Source organism: Myzus persicae, unplaced genomic scaffold (genome assembly GCF_001856785.1).
Source record: "Myzus persicae strain clone G006 unplaced genomic scaffold, MPER_G0061.0, whole genome shotgun sequence".
Taxonomy (NCBI): domain Eukaryota; kingdom Metazoa; phylum Arthropoda; class Insecta; order Hemiptera; family Aphididae; genus Myzus; species Myzus persicae.
Genome location: NW_019102894.1, coordinates 55538 through 79493, shown reverse-complemented (window position 1 = coordinate 79493; position 23956 = coordinate 55538). Strand labels below are relative to the sequence as shown.

The following is a 23956-nucleotide window of genomic DNA, read 5'->3' as shown; positions in this document are numbered from 1 at the left end:
TTACAAATTTCCATGACGAGAATTATTATTAAATTCATCACTATCCTGTGTTTTAAAATGATTTCCAACAAATAGTGTATCGAATTGTATATAAATCGATCAAATACAAAAACATTTAATCAAATATTTATAAAAAAGACTATAAAAGTATGACCCCAAGGTGTTCTAATAAAATCCTCATATTTATATTATAATATACTATATAAATCCTCAATCGTGATAAAATAAAAGGTAGAATGTACTCGTATATTGTATAGTTATATAAACTATCAAGTATATGGTATACATGTTTTATATCACATAAAAACTCAAATATTTTACAGTATACAGAACGACGATTAAAATTTGTCACGACCTCAAACGTGGTCTGGAAACTGAAAACGACGCTTTCTGCAATATACTCGTCTTATAACATAGTAAATAATAAATAACATAATTATAATATAGCATGATATACACTATATACAATGAGATAGTAAGTGTTCTGTTTAGATATTTTTTTTATCTAGATATAGATGATAATGAAAAAAATATATACACCCAGATTGAAATGAAATAATTTTTTTTTACATATTATTCTTAAAACAAAATATATATTTCTTGTTTGATAGACAGTATCAATACTAATATTAGTTTAGTTTAAATCACCAATAATTATTTACAAATGTCAAATAGTTTAAACTAGCATGTAAATTTATCTACATAGACGACTATAATATTTATAGGTATCTTAAATGTCAGTTAATATCAATTTTGAAAAAAATTATTTAGAAAAATTATTTTCAATTAAATGTAGCTGTTGCATGAAGCACTGAATATTTATTAATTGTTAGTCCTGTCTGTTTTGACCGTTGTATTATTGTACTGCAATGTGTACGGGTATATTCGTTGCAATTTTTGGCCGAACTCTCCCCCATCGTATAGTATACGCAGGTAGAGGCAATAATAATAATATGTATACAATAATAATAATAATATAATACGTAATATTATTTAGATGGTGAGTCGCAACAAAAGGCGTTTATCCGAGGCGTCTCCGCGACGTTCTCACCGCCCCCGACCCCTTGAAATGTAATTTTATACACGCACAACACATAATATAATAAAATATAAATACACGCATTATATACAAACGCATTCTATTCACCCGGCTCTCACCTACACGCACTCCCACGCCGGTTATACTCGTACCCACACCTACAATATTTTATGTACACGTATGACCAATATAATATAACAACCGGCTCTTCGTTTCGTGGGAAGAAGTATTACCAGCTCATCGTACGCACTAACAAGTCTCCCCCGCAACTGGTCCGCGTCTTTTGCGCACAATACCTATCCGTGCATAAATTAAAAGAAACAAAACCCAGACCCTGTGAACCCACACACGTGACTGTACCTTTACTAACTGCGGCTATCTATTGCTCTCCATAACACATAATATTATTATTATCATCGTCATCGTTTCATTCGCCTACGCGACAACGTCGTTAACGCACGTCGTCTTCGTCATCTCTGTCAGTTCTACGATTTCCGTTCTCGGAGTAATGATTAGTACATTACAATTATACCTAATATCGTCTCTCGTCGTAATAATTTTATCACGCGCGTAGTACAGTATATGCCGTACAATTTCATCAAGAGTTGTGCCGAAATATTTTTATAATATCACCTAATTTCCGTCTTATAGCAAAGGTGAGTAACATATTATATATATATATTATAATAACATAGTAAGTAAGGTATATTCCGATCGATGCCGATGACCGAATCGATTAATAATACATCAAGCTAAGCAGATATAAAATATAAAATTTTCGAAATCGTCATTATTTTTTCAGAATAAAAACTATAAATCTTTTCGACTATTCTGTGATATCTGGTCAATATTTAGTGGGAAAATCATACTAAAAACGATCGAATAAACAAATCAATAATTTAATATGTATTAATAATTTAGTATGACATACTCAAATAATTTTACCCCCCCCCCCCCCAAAAAAAAAAAAAAAATTATTACAAAAAATAACAATACGACCCGTCCTGATACACCAGCTACCCATTTGGTATAATGTTATATGTGGTTGAGTCCCGCGGCCGATTCCGGGAGGGTTCTACAGCTCAAACCAGTTGGCGGGACGGCACGTGTTCACCTCTGACTCGTGGCCCGAGCAGCGGGTCGCTACGTATGCACGCATATATTTTATTATATTGTAATATTATCGTGTGCGCGGGTCGTCCGGTTCGTACCCTCTCGGACCTCGGAGTCCGGTTTTCGACAATGCTGCTGCACATATGACGATGTCTTGTTTTCATCATTCAAGTGTAGGAACTCCGATATTATTAAAAAGTTTTCATAATATTATTCTAAAAAAAGTCATCGTTATCACCATAGCAACATCGTATGGTAATAGTTCAAAGCACCGGTTCTGAAATAGAAGTACTCATACCTACACATAATACTAACATTTTCTTTTCCCTAGATTTGAAAAAAAATTTTAAAATAAATACATTTTTGAACATAAACAGCAAAATATATTCACCCAAATTTAAGCTTATACTAAAAAAAAAGACAATGGACCACGACTTCTTCTACCTATACAAGTTACAAGCATACAGCACAATATCCATGTATGTTTTATTCTTTACATATAATCATTAATTATAAATACTAAGTTAGGTTAGATTAGTAGGTTAGTATTTATAATCAATGATAATATAAAAATTATGCAGGTATATGCTTGCAATGTGTTTTGTATGTTCTTATATAAAATTATAAATAATTTGATGGATTGATAAATGTTTTATTTCTAAACACGTCATATATTTTTTTCAGGAATTATATTTATTAAATGACATACAAAGGAATATTTAAAGAAAGTACATCGACATTGGCACTAAATCAATATATTGGGGTAAGTCTTGATCATTTTTTTAATTAATTAATAGAGCATAGTCCGTGGAAATATGTTTTGATTAATTTAAATGTATTAAAAACATGAAAGATTTTATTATGCGTTGTTCGTGATAAATTGTAAATGAACAACTTGTTTTTAGTAATCCAATATTTAAAGTATAATGAAGTAGGTATGATAAACGTTTAACGGTTATTCATCTTTTTTTTTTAAGTACTCAATTACAATGGCTCAATCACTGATAAAATATGGGTGATTTATTATTCCAAAAACATACTGCAGAAACATCGCGTGGAATATTCATTAAGCATTATTTAGAACAAACAAGTATCGTGATCCGTATCGAATAATTTTAGGGACAGTCGGGATAATGATAAAATATATCGAATTCGTTATGCAAAACAAAGTATAATAATTAATAACATATAGGTTTCAACGTATATTATATATACATTGAAAAAAAATTTAAAACCTATGTCAAAATTGGAAATTATGATTTTGTTAATATATTGTTGTGTAAGTGATAAATCTTATATAATCTACCAATATAAATAATATATATTATATACTTTTAATTTAAAATATCGTTGATAATTCAAATCTATCTATATTAAACGTAGACAAATTTTCGTACAACTCTTGAACCAGAAATCAAATTTTTACTATCATAAATTAAATCGCATTGCCAATATAATATAATATATTTAATACATGTATATACCTCATGATTTACCATATTATTAAAAGCATTGATAAATTGGTTAAATTATCTTTACTAAATGAAAGTTGCAATGGTTGGTGTATAACATTCTATAATATTATAATCAGATTTCCCCATTTTGTTTGACCTGGAGCACAAAGGCCCAGCTATCTTAAAGGCCCGTTGAAATGAATTTGTCATGTTTTGAAATTTTGAAATGTTAATAGGAATAATTCCTTTATATTTAATAATATTTTATGGTTCAAACGTGTATTATAATATTATATTAAGTGGAAATCGTGTATGGAACAATCGTATCGCTTGTAATGACCGGTAGTATTTTATTAAATGTTTTGTCTATAAGACCCGTAAAAACATCGAAAATTTGATGTGGGGGGGGGGGGGCTGAATATATAAAATATAGCACTATAAATATGTATTTCTACCTTCGACAATCTTAATAATTGGATATATATATAGTACATACATATGCTGCATCTATAAAAGCAACGGCTGAGACAAACGACAAAACGAAATTAATTTCAGGATGTTGTTGATCGCATACGTATATACATATTGTATAGATGGAGGGATGAATTTATACTGCAGCAGGCCGAAAACGTAATTATTTATAATATGGGTTTTTCGACGTGTTTCGTTATATTGTGCAGCTTATTCCGGATTTCTGAGAGGAATAAATAACGGCCGGTGGCTCGGAGGTTTTTCCGGTTGAATAATGTGTCTCGCCTAGTTTTGCCGCGAGTTGAATTAGAAACGCATAAAGAAACGGCAGGACGTTTTTGTTGGACAATAATTCTGCCGGGGCCGACGAGCTTTTACCCGGGGTTTCTCGCAATAAATTAAACGGAAGTGAGCTGAAAAAAAACCGCTCGGGGCAGAAAAAAATCGCATATTAAAAAATCCTGCTTACTGTAGCGTTACGTTAATGACTGCCGGGTTGAAATTCTTGCACACAAGTGGCGAGTAGGGAGGAGTGGACCCTTTTTTTCTGCTAACGGGGCAGGGTCGACTGTGCAAACATTACGGCGTTATCTTCTGGTCCGGGCAAAAATAAATCGCTTTGGACTGGACCGAAAAAAAACGAAAACGAAACGAAAAAGGGTAGGAAAAAAAAAGCCCTTAGTTTAGCGATCCTTTGGAGAGGGACCTCGGTTGACGTGGAGGAAGGGGTGAAGAGAAAGGTAGGAGTGTGGTGGCATTACGCCCCTATCCCTTAACAACACAAGGGTAGTTTTTAGGGTAAAGCCGCTGTGGCGTCCGCCATCTTTTAGTCGATAACGCGGGCTGCGGGAGGGAGCTGTCTGCGCAAACTCGTGGAAAACGCTTGCGAAAAAAAAGTTTTCCTGGCAGCGAAGAAGTATGATGCCACCCCGCCGACCTCTCCGGTGTGTGTATTTTTATAATATACATGTATATTGTATATGTAGCCGTATAGTGCGCGTGTTCAGTGAAATTCCCCGAGTCTTATATTATAATATCACAACAGCCGGGGTCGTGAATTGTAATAATATTTTATGCACATTTGGTCCTTAGAGGGTTTTTTTTAATATATATAATATTCTATATATTATATGTGTATTGTATATAGTATATGCAGTATATATATGTGTGTGTTTTCATTGCGCTTGGTAATAATTGCGATTATGATAATGTCTGCGTCCGTTGCATTTCCCTATATTACGGAGGTATATGCATAGTATACATTATACACAAGCATATCGTTCTCTTTTTCTCTCTCTCTCTCTCTATATATATATATATAAATACATAAATGTGTGTGCATGCATATACCGTTTCCCGTACTCCAAACACCCTGGATTATATTATCTGGCCAACAACAAAATGAAAATATACCCATCACGTTTACGCGAACGCTGAATCGAGAGCCCTTAAAAATATGCTAAAATCGTTCAAAAACAGCCTCGTGGATTTAAGAGAGTCAGTCGACGTATTATACATATGATTTGTATTATATAGGCATGTACATTAAACAGATGCAATATCTACGGATAGAAATTATTGCTCAGCGTCAGTATCTGATTCTATTGTGTATTATGAAATGTTGTATATTTGAGTAAATATAATATATTTAATCAAATTAAAACCTTGAAAAGAAATCGAACAATTTATGCACAGAATGCAGAATGTAAATAATTTTGTAAATATATAGCTCAAGAGCAAAATACTTTATAACCTGGAATGACGGAATGCAATACATACCTATACAAAATATAATATTAATATCATGCTTGTTATTAAACCAAAAATACAATATAAAATGGATAACATAAGGTTAACATGAGATTTCGAAGAATACTATTCAATAACGTCCATACGAGACTGAATATAAATATGAATGTTTTGTTTTGAGCTAAGTTCCATAATCAAACATATTGCAGTCGGAAAACTCTATACACAAATCACTTGCCAATTTCATTATTTGTGTACTTTGCAATTACCTATACAAGTCGTGGGAAATCGACGATTTTTATAATATTTGATTCTAATAATCTTGCTATCGAACGTATTGATTTCAAATTGTTAATTTAATATTACATCAAATTCAAAATTAATTATTTTATTTTAGATATTTATAGTTTCAACAACAATTTAACGGCCAGGTATATAGGTAATTCTAGAAAACTCAACTTTATAGTTTAGAATTAAATTTCTACGACATTGGTACTATTATATAAAAACATTATCGGTTTGAGATGTTTATTGTATTACATTATATTGAATTTGCATACACATTTAACGAGAGAGCCTTTAAATAATTATAAAAACCTAATTTTATGTTATAAAAACGAACTGGCTTTCATCGCTACTGAGGATTTTGAATACCTACTACAAATCGGCTAGGGTATGCTAAATGCAAATACTCAACCAGCCGAGTCCATTAGTAATATATTAATCGGCTGAACAACATCCCAAGAGAATAAAAAGGGAAAAAGCGCTTAAATTGTCGATAATTGACCACTGTATATGTATAACAAATAAATAAATAATTTTAAAATATATTTATAAATTTAATGTAACATTAAAATATTTTAAACTGTTCTTCAGTTTGTACGCTTACACAGTTGTACAACACAAACTAAGGCTACAATATAAATGAATAATAAAAACTATAAAGTATCTCACAATCATGTTGTACAAAGATTATTCGTTATTATATTATTAATTACTAATTAGTAGTGTATATACAGTGTACATATATTATTAATTATTATATATTATACTATATAGTTTTGGAATGTTAAGGTTCAACAAGGATTAAGGTTAAAGAATAATAATAGATGCTGATCTATAGATCATAATAAAAAAAAAATTGTGAATCTAGCATAAAAAAACGGAGAAAGTGGACCTGCTGTATAGTATATTTCGAGTGTGCCCTGATTTGTCCATTGAGTATAATAGATCACAATAATGGATGTTTTAAATTTGAATTCAACGTCCGATCATTGCATAAAAAAACGATTCAAGATTGAGACATTACTAAATACTTTACTATTTACATTTAAAATATTTTAAATACATATTACTGTTCCGGAATCGTATAATAACTTAATCCCAGATCAAGATATATAATATATATAAATATATTTTCAAATAGCTTTTGAAAATAAAATAAAATGATTATTATGTAATAATCTATAAATACAAATAAATATAAAAAAATATAATTAAAAATATTTGAGTGTTACAAGACGAAAATAGTAGGTAATATCTCTAATGTAGATATAATATTATGTTACATTGTTACATAGTTATATAAATTGATTTAAATAAATCATATGCTATCCGAATTCCAGAGTCTAATGAAAACTGTTACACAAAATGATTAGGTACATATAATTTTACATTATCATAGTCATTTCTGTTGTACGCTAATAAAAATTATATATATATATATACAAGTAACATATGTTCCTGTTTTGAAAAGGCTGTAAATTACGAAAACTAACTTTCGAGAACGCAACATGTACCTATAATGATGAATTCGTTCATTTTTAAATTAAAAGTATTTATTATACAACAGAACACCTCTAAAACATATTGATATGTATAATATACAGATTATTTAATAATTAAGTCGATGAAAAACTCAATAATAATCTAAATTTTTGAAACTACCTATATAATACTCAATAATACAACTCAATGATAAAACAATAAAATTTACCATCTTAATTAAACTTTATGTGTGTACTTCAATAGTTCAACGTGTCTAATAAATAAACTAAGCTAACTACTAATATATACAGTATGTATTTAATCCGTCTTGTGTTCAATATTTTGAAACTATTTCATTCGAAAAATGATACAAAGATCAAAAATATTTATCATGGGTAGGTAATACATTTCGGAAATGGTACATTCGGGTTGGTAGGATGTCATTCAATTTTTATAAAAAAAAATAAATTATCAATAAAAGATTCTGTTGATTGGTGTATTAAGTTTAAACAGTGAGACTGAAAACTTTACTAAGTTGGTAAAAGTATTTATTGATTCGTAATCACTAAAAGTTACTTTACTGCAACTAATTAATAATGAAAATCATTTTTAAACATAAGTTTTTTCTTATTTATATTATATGAGTAAAGAAAATAAAAATTACAAGTATGAAGTAGGTACTAAAAATCGCATCATCGTATGGAACTATTATACATTGCACATAGTTTTAAACATATAAAAAAATATTATAAATATCAAAATGTCTAAGATGTTTAAGATTAGTAGGTATAAAGTTGAGATGTAATAATTTTAGATTGAATTATAATATTGTAGTATTTATGACTTGGAGTTCTCAATATTATAACACGTAAAGGTAAAGTGAGGACGTACGAAATATTAGAAGTAGCAATTCCAATATAAACTAGTCATTATTTATTTATTTTATGACAGGACATCAATAAATAACTGTTTAAAATCTCGAGTGGGTATTCAGGATTAGCAAAATTACAGCCAATAAATATGTATAGGTACCTATATTTAAACCATTATTACACGTTTTCGCTTTTTTTTTTTAAATCTGAATTTAAATACCTATTGTTATATTATTATTATTCAGCCTTTGATGATTTTTAAAATGTTAATTTATCGGGTTTTTTTTCGCAAATTTCGATTGATTATTATTACACAACATATTTTGTATACTACTATTATTTTTTTTTAAATTACGTGACTATTATAATATAACGCGATAAGTCATGTAGAAAAAATGAATGTTAAACTAAATGCAAAATATGTATATATATTGTTATAATATTTGCAACCAACGTGGTTGAAAATAAAAGTATACACCTATATTATATACTTACAGATATTTTGTATTTATTTAACTAATTAAGCTGCACAAAATTATGTTTTAAAGTTCTATCTCCCACGAGCGGCTATTTTATCACTTCATTAAAATGTTTATCAAAAGCAGTAAAACACGATGAAAAGACCTGACTCGACAATATGAACGGGTATCTTTTTTGCGCGTAAAATCATTGATGTGTTAATGAAGTTGATTGAGGGAGCTTTTTTCGCTATACCAAAAGCCAAAAGGCATAATATAAAATACATAGCTGATGAAATCTTTGATACCCAAGAGTGTTAAATATTACCTACCTATAGCGTACCAGAGTCATAATTTGTTTCAAAAGGCACAATAATACAATGCTGTCATAAATACAAATGTTTTATTTGTATTTAAAATACACTTTATGTAAACTCATATAGTATGCACCTGAATATATGAATTCAATTTGTATATCGTTCAATACGTGTTCATTAAACAATCACACATGTTTGAAACGCAAATGAATTTACTTGTTTTGCTTGTTAGATTATGTGTTTACGAAACTTATCCTAAATTATTTTTTACACACACCACATAATAATTAAATATTTATGATAACACATAATATTTATGTGTAATATAACTAATATTATACATTTGTATTTAAACGAACGGTAGGTATAATATTTTATAAGTCGTACTTACTCCCAAAATACATTTTACTAAGTTGTAACATGTTACATGCATAAATAACGCAATAAAAAAAGCAATTGGGTTATTAGAATAAGAATTAAAGCTAAAAATATTATTATTCTCCATCAGTAGGATTGTATTTTCATTAGCAATTTATAAATAAAAAAGTTTGATTTATAGAACTTAAAAAATAAATATTGAATGGACTTATCATCTTAAGTTTTGATATAAATTATAAATTATTGATTGCCCACATGGCCATATTATCATTACACTATAGACTATAGTATGAATTAATAACGACGTTTCATTAATAATTATCTTATTATTATGCTAATAAACGTCATACCTCTAGCAGGTATATATAATATAATATATACATTATACAAAATAAGTCAATTACAAACAATTTCGAAACGAGTTTCTTGTTTATTAATTTAATCTAAATATAGTATATACTGCAAATAATAATCAATTTAATTGTTCTTGTTGAACATTGTTTAATATGTTACGTGTAATTTAAAACAAAATTAACATGTGAATAAAATAAGCGTGTTTGTCGTTAGTGAATTTTAAGTAACTTCTAATGCTTTTACTAAAATTATATAGAAAAATTAAATTTATTGCTTTTCTGTGACCTATTTTCATGTAGGTACTACACAGTTTAATGTTCTAAATAAATCAATAAAATACCGTAGTCGTATAGGTATGGTGCCTATAACGTCTCCATGTGACATTTAACTTTAAATATCGATATGACTAGATATATACTATATGTCTATATATTAATGAGGGATTACCCCCCCCCCCAAAAAAAAATGTCTTCCATCATAAAAAAGTATTTCTACAAAATACCTCTTTTCTCTTATATCAGTTGTATGTAAATTCGACAGAATTATTATTTATAATAATCTTTACAAAATAAATGTTGTTTATAAGCTACCGACTTAAGTTAAAAATTTCACTTATATTATGCCCTTAATAGGTATGTCTCATAAATATTTTAAGTTTTTAATTCAGCTTATAGAAAAATATCCAGATTGTAAAATATTGAAATTATTTAATTAAAACATAACATCAATACTATAAATATTAAATGAATATACTTTTAATTGTCAACAATACAAACCATCAGAGTGCTTAATGGTGGGCAAAATGATTACTTATGTACTAGGTAGATCATATGTACTCGAAATGTTGTATAAAAATGATAATACGTACAGTTAGATTATCTTGTTTTCCAACATCAGATTATACTCCATCATAATTAACTACATAAGTTCAATTGGTAAATTAATTATTAATTAAAAACACTGAACAATAAGTATTAAGCACAGAACTAATTGGACGGTGCGACGGACACACAAAGCAGTTCGATTTCGAATAGGACGCACAGCAAAACGAACAAAATAGTCTGCGAGACTGACCAAAAGAAAATATGGCTGTCGCTCGCAACCCGGGTCGTGCGAGTATATTATACCTGTCACAAACATAATATTATGTTTGGACCGTGGTCGATTCCAAGAAGCACATGATTGTGGTCGGGCGACAGCGATCTTAGAGCTTCTTTGGAATTCCCATCACGCGTTATTGTCATGAAAATATCCACCAAGACATAGAACTTAAAGGTACTTAATACTTGGTATTAGGTTTATGCGCCAAAACCAAAATCGGAATTTAATAGGATTTAGCGGTACGGTTTTTCCGTCATGAAATATGATTAATTTATCAGTAATTAAATGAGATAATAATATTATAATATTATATTTCTCTATATTGGTACTGAAAATAAGTATTATAATTTATATTCTCGGGAATTGGTCAATATATTATAGACGAATGCCACCGCCGCGAGTGCGATATTATTAGAAATTAAGAACATACACTTCAGCAAGAGTAAACAACCGAGGTGAAATTACAACGTACACGTTTGAAAGTAAAAATAGCAGAAAATAAATGATTACAATCGCCAATACCTATTGGTATGTATATTATGGTGGTAAGAAAAAGGCATCATATTACTATTATTATTGGCGTACCTATGATTATTGTATCTGAGGGTTTCTCAGATCACATTTCTTCAATATTCTCGCACATCAATAATTAATGATTGAATATTATGAATCATGATTCGTATCAGACAACGATCCACCGATACGGATCGGTTTGGCTCGTAGGTATATAATGTAACGAAGCATTAGTCCAATAGGCATAACTCTTTTCTCGTATAATTACATAATATTATATTATAGTAGAATATGTTAGGTGTATGTGTATAATATACATTATTATAACTCTCAAATCGTGTCTGTGGTTTTTGAACTTTACAGATGACGCGCACGCCCGGCGGACCGAAAAAATTACTTATCATTTTTCATGCACGGTATGAAAAATGATACACGTAATAAAAAGAAAACCCCTTGGAAAAAAAACTTCCTACCCACCAGCTTTATTGCCGTTGTCGTTTTTAGATTTTATATTTTTATTTTTAAATTCCACACAACGCAGTCCAAGTTTGTTCCGTATATACGGTTGCCCGAATTATATACATATACACACATTATACATATTATTATAATATGTGCACATATATAAATATATAATATATATATATATATATTATATATATAATATTTTCCCCGCCGCGCTCGTCCCGAGTAATTAGTATTTCGTGACCAGCGTCCGGGGGCTTTGTAATTAGACCCTCACAAGAGGGACGCCTCTCTCAGAATCCCCGAGAGAGGGAAACATGGCAACTCGTTTTTCAACCTTTTCCCGACACTTTTCCCGGGGTCTTTTTTTCCGCGTATATATATATATGCTTCCGCGCGCGCGTGCGAATGTGTTTCGAGCTCGCCTGTGCAGTGTCAGTGTGTGGGTGTGTGCGTGTGTGTGTATACCCCAGACCGGCCACGCCCAAGCGGTCCCCACCCGCTACCATCGCCGCCGACCGATCCCTTTTTTTTCATTTTACCTCCCCTCTCCTCGGCCGCCGCCGCCGCGCCCCTAGGATTTTTCTCTGTAATTTTTTCCATACTCACCATCTCTCCTACGCGGGGTGGCAGACTGCGGCGGGCACAATATATACCTTCTCCGGTCCGAGTTTTTTAATAGGGGAAAACTTTCTGTTGGATTAGTGACGCTGCCAGTATTCGACCCGTCTGCAAAAAAAAAAAAAAAATAAAAAATAAAAACCTCTCTGTAACTCGCGCGCACACACACCATACCACTCGCACGCGCGCGGGCGCGGAGAAAAAAAATTGTATATAAAGGGAAAATGTTTCTCTCAACTTTTTACCCTCTGCCTTTACTCTCTCTCGTACGCACATACTGCACGTATGCATACCTACACGTATATAATATAATATGTGTACTGTGTATACGGCGAACCGCATATAGGTACACACGCGTGTACGAACTGTCGCAATTTCGCGGGATTTAACGATATTATAAATCTTTGTTGCGACCGCGAACGGCGCGAACGCTGCGGAGGCAACTGTTATAAGCGGTAGCTGATGAGCGGTGGACAAAAAAATCAAAAAAAATCTGACCGCAATAAAAACCTAGAGTAGTCGGGAAGTACATAATATAATAAAATAATAATAATAATAATAGTAATAACATATATATTGTGTATGTGTGTGTATATCGTCGAGTCGCAATTCGTTACCAGGGTTGAATCGTATTGTTTATGGTAACGCACGCGTGTAGTATATATAGCACACATATGCACACATTATAATATACATACGTATATAGGTATTATATTATATATGCGTGTGTATACACTCTCGGGGCAAACCAAAGCTGTTTTCAATGAATACTTAAAATATAAAAATAAAAACCCAAGCACACACATACACACACACAAGACCGTAGTGTGCGCCGTGTGCGCTCGTGCGTATATTTTTACCAGAACCATCGTATACTTAGCGCCGGTTATTCTGCGCTCGTTGTTTGTACCCGGGTCGTGGTCCTATTGTATATACATTATATATATGTATGATGATACTGATATATTTATATATATATATATATTCTGTTATACGAGCTCACACAATTCGGTAAAACCTTTTGTTTTCATACACACACTTTCGCATAATATATATGTATATTATCCTCGATAACGTTAATGCGTGGACTATGATTGTTTTAAAGTTGTATGCAGCTTTATATGTGCTGCATATATAATATAAGCACAGTTTCGAGTTGAAATCCTACCGCACCGCGTATATAAAATATATTTTTTATTGTTTCACCAAGCCCAGCTTGTGCAATAAAGAATTTCACATAAAATAATTCTCAAACATAATAACAATAATACTTTATAGTGTATATGTTTGGCTACAGTTAAACAAAACTACATTTTAATGCTCGCATCGGCTTATACTTTATTTTGCTGCAAGAAAGCATCATATAATTGGAAAACTTAAATTAAATGATTTCATACGGTGTTGTAAAATTTTAAACTTCACATAGTTATTACCTACGTACATATTTGTTTACATTTCATTATGTATTAGTGTATTACCTATTAGATATAGCATACTTATATTAGATTAAAAACATTTTTCATACAAAAATTGTGTTACATTTCTCTTGAAATTGATTTTCTCAGTATATCAATTTATATAGGATGGATTATATTATTTGTACAGGTTGTACACAGTACACTATTCTCACGGCTCCACGGCATATATTATTATGATCACTTACCTCATGCAAACTCTTTTAAACCTACGCATAATTACATATTTAATATAAAACTATATATAATTATATATATATTTTTTTGTATTTAAAATTTACTTTTTAAACACATAATGGAAATTAATAATTTAATTTTCTACGGATTTACATAAATTAGCTTTGACTAATTTTTCATAAACGAGAACCAAATTAATGATTGTTTTTCATTTGTTTTTTGAGCTTAGATAAATTAAAAAATACTTATATGTACAATGTACATACTTACTTAGTAAAACAATAGGATTCTATAATAGAGTGACGACTAGTGTATCACTCTAATTCAGAAATAATAGACAATTATGATATTTCATAAATAAGAAATAATATATTGATGGGGACTATATACGGCACTCTATGTAATATATCCATAAATATGTATTTATATAATAGAAACCGCTTCCTTGATTATAAATACTAAGTGCTAATGCTAATTCTTGAATAGTTGTACTCGTATGATTTAAATTCACAAGTTCTAAGTACTATTTAAATGTTAGACTAAAATCACATAAAACAGCAGTATTTTTTAATTTACAGTGCAAATATGAACGTTGACTGTACCTAAATCATACAGAGACAAGAAGCAACTTAGTGTGCATTTAGCTTGTTAATTATAAATGTCAAACAATGAACAGTATCTCGAATGATACTGTATGTATGTCATATTGTCATAATAATATATATATATATATATATACCTTTTGCATGAGCGGATGGCATCAAATATATTAGTATATGTATAGTGTAAAGCTAGATATATGTTCATGATATAGGCGAATTCAGAAGATTTGTCAAAACGTTTATAATTAACAGTTAATACTAAAAATCTGAAAATATTGTCAAATTATACATTTATACCTGTGGACAGTTGTACTATCGTCTATCGCGTACTACTATCAATTTACTGAGGCAGGGTCATAAAGCCCAAAAAAAGGTTCAGGATCTAGGAGCAGTTTAGTATTTCAAATGTACATATATATAAACCTAAATTATGAGAAATTCGAATAAAATAATTTATCATATATTTCCAAATTAAAATTTGATCAGAAGTAGCGGATAAATGATGTGCCTGTCTTATTATATCACATTTGTTTTTTGTATCTATAGAATATTATATTACATATTATTATAGACTATTTTCTACCAACTTCTTATTATTTAAATAAATATATGGGATAAATTGTTTGTATTGTTTATATGAACTTATATTTTATCCCTCCATAAATATAGTATATGTCTTTGGTAAAATTCTGATTTTTTGAAAAATACTATATTTTAAAATTCTTGAGTTTTTTTGCACTACTTTAAGGAGAGACTTGCAGTAATATAAACTTCTATTTTCAAAAAAATTATTCACTTAATAATTTACCATAAAAATGGGATTCTCATTTGAAAAGCAGAAATTCGCATTACTCCTCAAGTAGTATGAAAAATCAAAAGTTTAAAACTTGAAAACACGGTCTATATGAATTTCAAAAATCAGATTTTGAATATTTTATAATTCATTATTGTAGAAAAAAAGATAGTGATCATACTATGTAAATTACTGTGTATAAAATTTTGTAAATTAATGAATGTACAAAATCGAAAACAGAGATGATTGTTTCCTATAAAATACTTAAATACTAAATTAGGCGATTTTCTATATCGTTATTACCTAGTGGGTAATGACTAATGAGTAATGATTATGATTTTTATGAAACTACGAATAAATTTACATAAGATACGTATTATTTTGAATATATATTAACTCTACATATTGTATTTATTTGATGCACGAAACACTAAAAAAACTGTGTGTTAAACAATTCTTAAAAACAAACAATAAACACGATCTTTGATTAAAGTGAATGGTTGCAGCATGCAATGCAGGTCAAAAATATGAAATTTTATTTGTACCTATATATAATATTATTAATAAACTCATTTATTTTGATAGTTATAACACTTATAACTTATAATTAATATTAAAGACAGTTCGTTATTAGCAATAAAGTAACAATTTTATTTTATTTTCTTATCGATGTTTCAACTTTCAACTGCACATTTTTGTAAAAAGGTTTTTAAATTTAAATTTTTAAATAATACGAAATTGCTAAAGGTATCAATAAATACCTAGTGAATTGTAGGCTATTATATACATAATTATAATGTTCAACTAGAACAAATGAAATACATGAGATTTTAAAGGTTAAAAATTGAAACTTTAATTTGTATAAAATTATATAACATTTAAAATGTACGCTGATCGAGATACTAAAAATATAAAGTTAGTGTTAATTTTAAATTATAATAATATAACACTAATTTCTTTTATTAACAGTGAATAAATATAACAAATGAAACAGAAAAATACACTTTTTCCTTTCTCGTTATACATACAATATATACGAGTTTACGACATGTATTTTTTTGTCACGTAATGCACGTGTGTATACGGAGCAAACAATTTAAAGCGTTGTAATTAACTAAATGTTAGCGTTAGGCATTGTAACGTCGATGTATGAAAGAACAAAACAATCATTTCCCCGTGTCCAATAAGTGGTCCGCAAAATCAGTGTGAATTCCGATTTTTAAATATTTAATCAAATAAAAATGCCGGAAAGTTTAAGCCACGGAGAGTTTGAAAATTACTGAGAATCCTTTTTTTTAATTAAAAACAATCCGAACAATTTATACAGAATACATATATATTGGCATATAAATATGTATGTGTATTTATTTTTTGGCTTGGTATCGAAATAACTTTAATGTGGTGAACAATGTATTTAGTAAGTATCATAATATATAATATATTATACTTATAAGTTATAATTAATAAAGTTCTATGTATTGTTCATACATACAAGGTGTAACAGAAGGAACTGAGTAATGCAATAACTTTTGTTATAATCAATATTTTGAATTTTTTTATATATATAATTTATAGTCACTTGCGCTACATGTATAATATTAAAAAATTGTTTACTTTTATTTTTAATACGGAATATAAAAAATTTACAATTTAACTAAATTTTTTTTGGATAAGTTCAAAATAGCCACTTGGTGAATCTGATTATAAGAACAATTTTGATGGTTAAAACATTCATCTAAATCGAGAAGTTCATTTTTTAGGATTTTTTTAAATATCAATATATTTTTGATTAAATTCATTTGGAACGTAAAACCTTTTTTGAAAATATAACTTTAGGCAATTTGCTGACATGGGTATATTTCTTAAATTATTTACTACTCATATAATGCTAAACAATTTTGTCCTACTTTAGGGTACCTAGCATCATTTTTATTTTTTTTGTCAGGTCTATCTGTTACACCTTGTATATTAGGTACATAAAACAGCTGCAGCAGTGTAATCGCAGTAATATTATTATTTATTATATGCGTCACCCGATTTTGCGATAATTAAAATTCTTCATGGATAACGATATTTTGATTATTTTATAAATAACGATTTTTCGAACAGTAATAGTACCTACCTCACCCACGGAAAAGTATAAATCATCTATTTATCTCACTCGGGTATTGTATGATTATTATACATGTTGGGTCACAATATTGTCGTGTGCAAAAAAAAACAACGGCGGATCGAAGCGGAAATGGCATAACATTTAGATAGAATATAAAAATTTAACTTTCTGGACGCGTCTTTGATGCACAATAGGTGCATTTTTATTTATCTTGACGTTCTCTCGACACGTTCTCCGTATTCACGAAGAACAATACAGATAACATTTGAAAATGATGATGATGCTCCTAAAATATTACAAAAATATTATCACCTGCTCCTTATAATATTCTGTTTGGGAAAATAGTATTCAATGTACAGTTGAATGATGGCATTGTTTTTTTATCAAAACTTTGTACCAGTTTACGCTTACCTATGTATTATGCATACACCACGTCAGCAGACTACGTTTACACAGTAGATATACACGCAATATGAGTCACATATAATGTAAGTCTAAGCTTGGGTGTTATCTGGAAGATTTGAAAACATTGCTCTTTGAAATCGTTAGAATTTATAAACCAGTAGTAGGTGTCACTCGATACTAGTTAACTATACAACCTCATCGTTCCCTTATACTCTGGATATACGCATTAATATGCGATTACCTATACCTTGTAGTTTATACAACAGAATGCTGTTTGTCAAAGTATAAGAAAAAGAAAAAAATGTTATTTAATTGATCAAAACCTCTAGATACGTACTGTGTATACACGTATATGATGCTATACGTTCGTCACCCGTAAATATCTCTTATTACATGTGCGCGCATGCCCATAATAACGAGACCAAAACTCGAAAACGATTCAATTATTTATCGTTAATCGGATCTCCGTCACTGGTGCACATAACATAAACCGCTTGTTCCGTATATATAAGATATATTATGTTATGCAGGTACATGTATTATGTATAAACACATTATAGCCCATGTATAATAATTAATAATATAGGGCATAGGCTATAATACGCACATTACACGCTACCGAAAGTTCCCTTCACCGTTAACTTATTATTCCGCTCTGTAGGCCTAAATGTGATAAGAATATATAGCTTCGGGATAAACTATAGACGGTACTATGACGATAATTAATAATAACAAGTAGGTAATAATCTATAATACAAGCAGAGTGGCATTTTTCCTCCCTATGAAACTATATAGTTACAGGTTAAGACATATCAACACCTTGTTGTAATGTACATAAATATATATATATATAGTTATTTAAATTTAATATCAACTATTTTAAATACCTATATTAGATTGATATTGTCTGTTTTAATTAGTTATTCATCGGTATTTTATCATTATTATTATTATTTTAGGAATTTAATGAATCGTGATTTCAAATTTCAATAGATCGTCATACAATTATATTAGTGTTAATGTGTAATTTATAATATCGATAGTAATTAAGATTACAAAACGTTTTTAGTTTTATGGTTTGTAGATGCGAATAACGGATGAAAACATTGTGAACAAATCAAATGTGTGTAACAATGACTTGTGCATATAAATAATAATATAATAGGTATTACATATAATATTTAAAAAAAAATCTTGTGTGATTTAATTGTATAATTTAAATAGATTCTTAAAAAACCTTCACGACAATGGCTAATGCGGCATGATACCTAACCAGTAGCCTGTAGTTTTTGTTATGAATGGTTTTTAGGAAAAAAAATTATTGTGTCAATAACATAATTTAATTATTTTAGTCAGTAGTCCTATTAATAATATTCCTTATTTTTGGTCATCATTCTTATCTGTTTACTGTGGAAAAATGTTCTACTTCCAGACTCACCGTTAAAATATTTAGTTTTTGTAATTTTTCTTTTCTTAAATCATCTGTGAGAAATGAGAGAGTGAATATAGATACCTAACTAAGTATCGTCAAAAGTATAGTGATTTACCATTTTACCGTAGGTACATTTTATAGTATAATGTTTGCCGTGGACAAATGTTGGCATCGTACGAACAATTTCATGTCACTTGTACGGTGTGGACGTTAAGACTGGACAGGGTGGATGGGCGCTGCTGTGGGGTGCAGTATATTATAAAATGTAGACAATTTGTGTATCGCGCAGCGGTTCGCTCCGCGTGATGACGACGGTGCGTCGGGCGAGGAATCGGCACGAACGGCTAACAGAGAACTTTTGCTAAATTAAATTAATAATCCCGAAATGTAATTTAATAATAGCCCAAAGCGTTGTTGTATTTGCCGATTATTGCGCCAACAAAACGTGTGCATAGTTTGGCTCTGTACGTAATAATATATCGCCACGCCACCCACAGAATATGCACGCAAAATACTAATTAACTTTTTTGGCGAATATTGTTTTATTCATATTATAATACGAATTCATTTGAAAAATACAAAATAATTCATGAGTTGCAATATTGGGGCATGAGAAGTAAACAAATCGTCTCTATCCACCATCATACTGCCAAGCCCCTTAGTTACTTATTAGTAAATTAAGTTAAATTAGCGAATGAGTGTATAATTGTACCTGTATACAATGATGTGTGGCATTTCCTGTCAGTCATCTATATTTGGTATATAGTAAAAATGCTCCAATTTTCGACATCAACATCTTTTCTGATAAAAAAGTGGATCTAGTTGGTACTTTTGACAGGATCAAAGTGGAAAAATAGGAGTTTTCAAAAACGTCGAGAAAAACCCCAAAAAAAATTTGATTATTGACACAAGTATGCTAAGTTGACACAACGTCTCCGCTCGGAATTATTTTTAATATCCAATGATTTATCATTGAATTCAGATATAACATTATATAGCACATCCATTGCAATAACATGCTCGCAACTACTGATCAGCAGATTTTTTTTTAACATTAACAAACATAGGTAGGTACTTACTTACATTTTCTCATGATTATAAGTAATTATATTTGTTCTTACATTTGTAAAAATATATTTGATATCTTGTACTTTCTAATCGTTGTATTATAAGTTATAACAATATATTATACATTGTACCTATATGCAAATGCGCAATACTGCAGACTCAACAGATGCAAATAGGTACCTGCAATTTATAAAATAATTCGGTTTCTTAAGATTGATAATCGATTCTTTTCATTCCCCTATTTTGAAATTTTTACCAGCTTCATATTTAAATTTATTACATAGGTAGGTAATATTATATAGTTTATTTTTCAACCATGCCGATCCAAAATGCGTCATAATATATTAGAACACAATATAATAATAATGGTGGTATTGGATAAAATATAGTATTTAATATAATTTCAAGCAAAAACTATGTATAATTTGTCAATAAATATAAATTAATTATTTTCACATCACAATAAACAGAAGGATTATACCTAGGATATAGGTACATATTAATGTATTATACTGCAGGTCATTATTATAAAGACGATTAAAAATTCAAATTTGTATGTAACTTGCTAGGTACTATATTCAATTTAACATTGTAACTTTATTATTAAAAAAAAACATTAAAAATTATTAGTAATAAAATATACTGTTAATAACTGAAGTATATTTAATATTTATAAAGTCTTTTAAACTTGTAATAGGTATACCTCAACATGAGAACCGTTTTAGGTGTATCTATATGATTTCAAGTTTTAATTTATTCAGCAAAATAAGTTCGGATTTTTAATCCGAAAGCCGCATGAACAAACACAACAAATATTCAAATACCATAATATTTATTAATATATATATACAACCATATTTATTTGTCAAAACACTACAAAAGGTATGTTTACAAGCTGCAGGGGCTTTCTATCAGCACAATAATTATCATGCAAATTTTATTTTTTGAACAGTATTAAACCTTATATGTATATATTGTAACTTTTATAATCAAGTTGTTTGATTTTTATTATATTATAATATCACAAAAAAACTCACTGTTTAAACGCTCTACTAAAATACAAAACAATCGTTTATATATTTCATATATAATATGGATACAACGGATATATTATGTACCTACCTGCAGCTACACTTGTTGTACCTATTTTTGTTGTTATTACCTATTTTTCAAACGTAAAAATTGTAGTTTCGTAAACATTAAGTCTGAGTTGTATAATGCCAGGGAAATTTTAAATAATCGAAAAAAAAATTTTTAAAACCTTTATGATGTTTATAGGAAAACTAAAACTGTATGTTTGTATCAATATCATAAATAATAATGTATACAATAAATTTGATATTATGATCTCAGCAATATAATATAACAATATAATAACAATTTTCATGGTGTATAATAATATCATGTACACATCGGCCATACTTATGCTATATACGAACATAATAATATCTAAAATGTATAAAGGGATTAATTTCCTTTAATTTAAATTATAAGATTTCATTGATATTTATGGAATTTTTAAAAATAGGTAGATCCATTTAAATACATAGATTTTTATAAAATTTTAAGAGTGTGTTTAAAGAGTAGTTCTATGGCTACACAATATTTTTTCACCTGGATCACCTAAATTCATATTGGAAAAATCTCATATAAATAAATTGTAAACCGGATGACTTTTTTCAAAATGTTGATGTATCTAAATTGGAATTTGAATGAATGGTTTTTCATGTATTTAAAATTATCGGAGTTGCAAGAATAATTGGTCCATGGTAATAGATTTGGAAGATATAGGGACTATGATGATTTAAAAATTAAAGTAATTGATATTAATCCATCAACATTTTACAATAATCGTCAAACATTTGCCTGAGTAAATACAAGATTTAATATTAAATCTATTTTGAATTATTGTAAAAACATTTCAAGGAAAATAAGTATCGTTTTTAGTGAATTCAGTTTAAGAACTCAGTAGCACGTTTGAATAATTTTTATTTAAATACCTACATCAACATTTACTAAGAGATCATCTGATGAATAATTTACAGTCCAAAAAAAGTTGATTCTTATTTGAAAAAAGTAGTTTCACGGGACAATCCCAAAGTGATATAAAAATTGAAATAATTGAAATTATGGTCCTTATAATTTGTGTACATAAAAATTCAATATTCAGAATTGTATTGTTAAATGAAAAATGTGTGCATGCTTAGCGAATCATCATGTATAGGCAATTCGATTAGGTATAAATTAAAATAATATATCAAAGTACAGGTACGCATATCGTAACAAATACAATACTACGTGTTAAATATTTATTTATTTTTTAATATTATGAAATTGTAAAAGTGTATACGAGTCGTTCTTATACGTGTGAATGATTTAGTTTAGTACTGTTATTTGCGGAACAAACTACACTTCTGTATTGTGTGGTCAACTCTGTGTTCGATGGATGACGTTCATTAGATAGTTGATTTGGTTAGAGAAATGCTCACAACATGCGACAATATTGACTGTCAATAATAATCGATAAGTTATGTTGAGTTCTACAGTCTACTGTATTATATTATACTTATCCGTGCAGGGTGTACAAAGTTAGCTATTGTATTCATGTCCAAAAATATTCAAATTAACTTAATAATTAACCATATAGCGATTGACGACGTGGCTTGTAAATATTTAGTATAAAGTTTTAAAGTAAACACACGTCGTTGACAACACTAAACTTAAGGTGGATTGAACAAATGTATTTGAGAGGTAAAAACTAAAAAGCAATATTTTCGTTTCAAAATAATTCCACAAGAACCTATTTTGATGTGAATTCTGAAAATCGTGTAAGACCCAACCTTAATAGTTAATAGTTAACATATTTTTAATACATGGAATCTTAATTTGAATCATTTATTCTATTTATTTTAGAATCACTATTAAAAAATGAAAAATTAATAAGACATAAGACAATATTATTATAATATTCAAGGTTTTCATATATACTCATCAATTACACACAAATGTATCTATTAATCAATAAATTGCATTTAGATAAATTATTATTTTTTGTTATTTACTATTATAACTTATAAGATAAGACATAGTTTGAAAATGATCACAATAAATTATTCGGTTTAAGAATAGCTTGATTAAGAAGTCACCTATGATGATCAGTTATAAAAGATAATAATTAATGACAATTATTGCCCAAACGGACTGTAGTAAATTGCCATG

At 29.1% G+C, this 23956-nt stretch overlaps 1 long non-coding RNA gene across 1 annotated transcript in view; it reads left to right on the top strand.

Annotated features, from left to right (window-relative positions):
* The first annotated feature begins 1470 nt into the window (after nucleotides 1-1470).
* The window catches only part of LOC111033352, a 36054-nt gene continuing 13568 nt past the window's right edge, over nucleotides 1471-23956 (top strand). The window contains exons 1-2 of the long non-coding RNA XR_002604403.1: nucleotides 1471-1695; nucleotides 2837-2915. This is a non-coding gene — a long non-coding RNA (uncharacterized LOC111033352). The remainder of the gene's footprint in view (nucleotides 1696-2836; nucleotides 2916-23956) is intronic.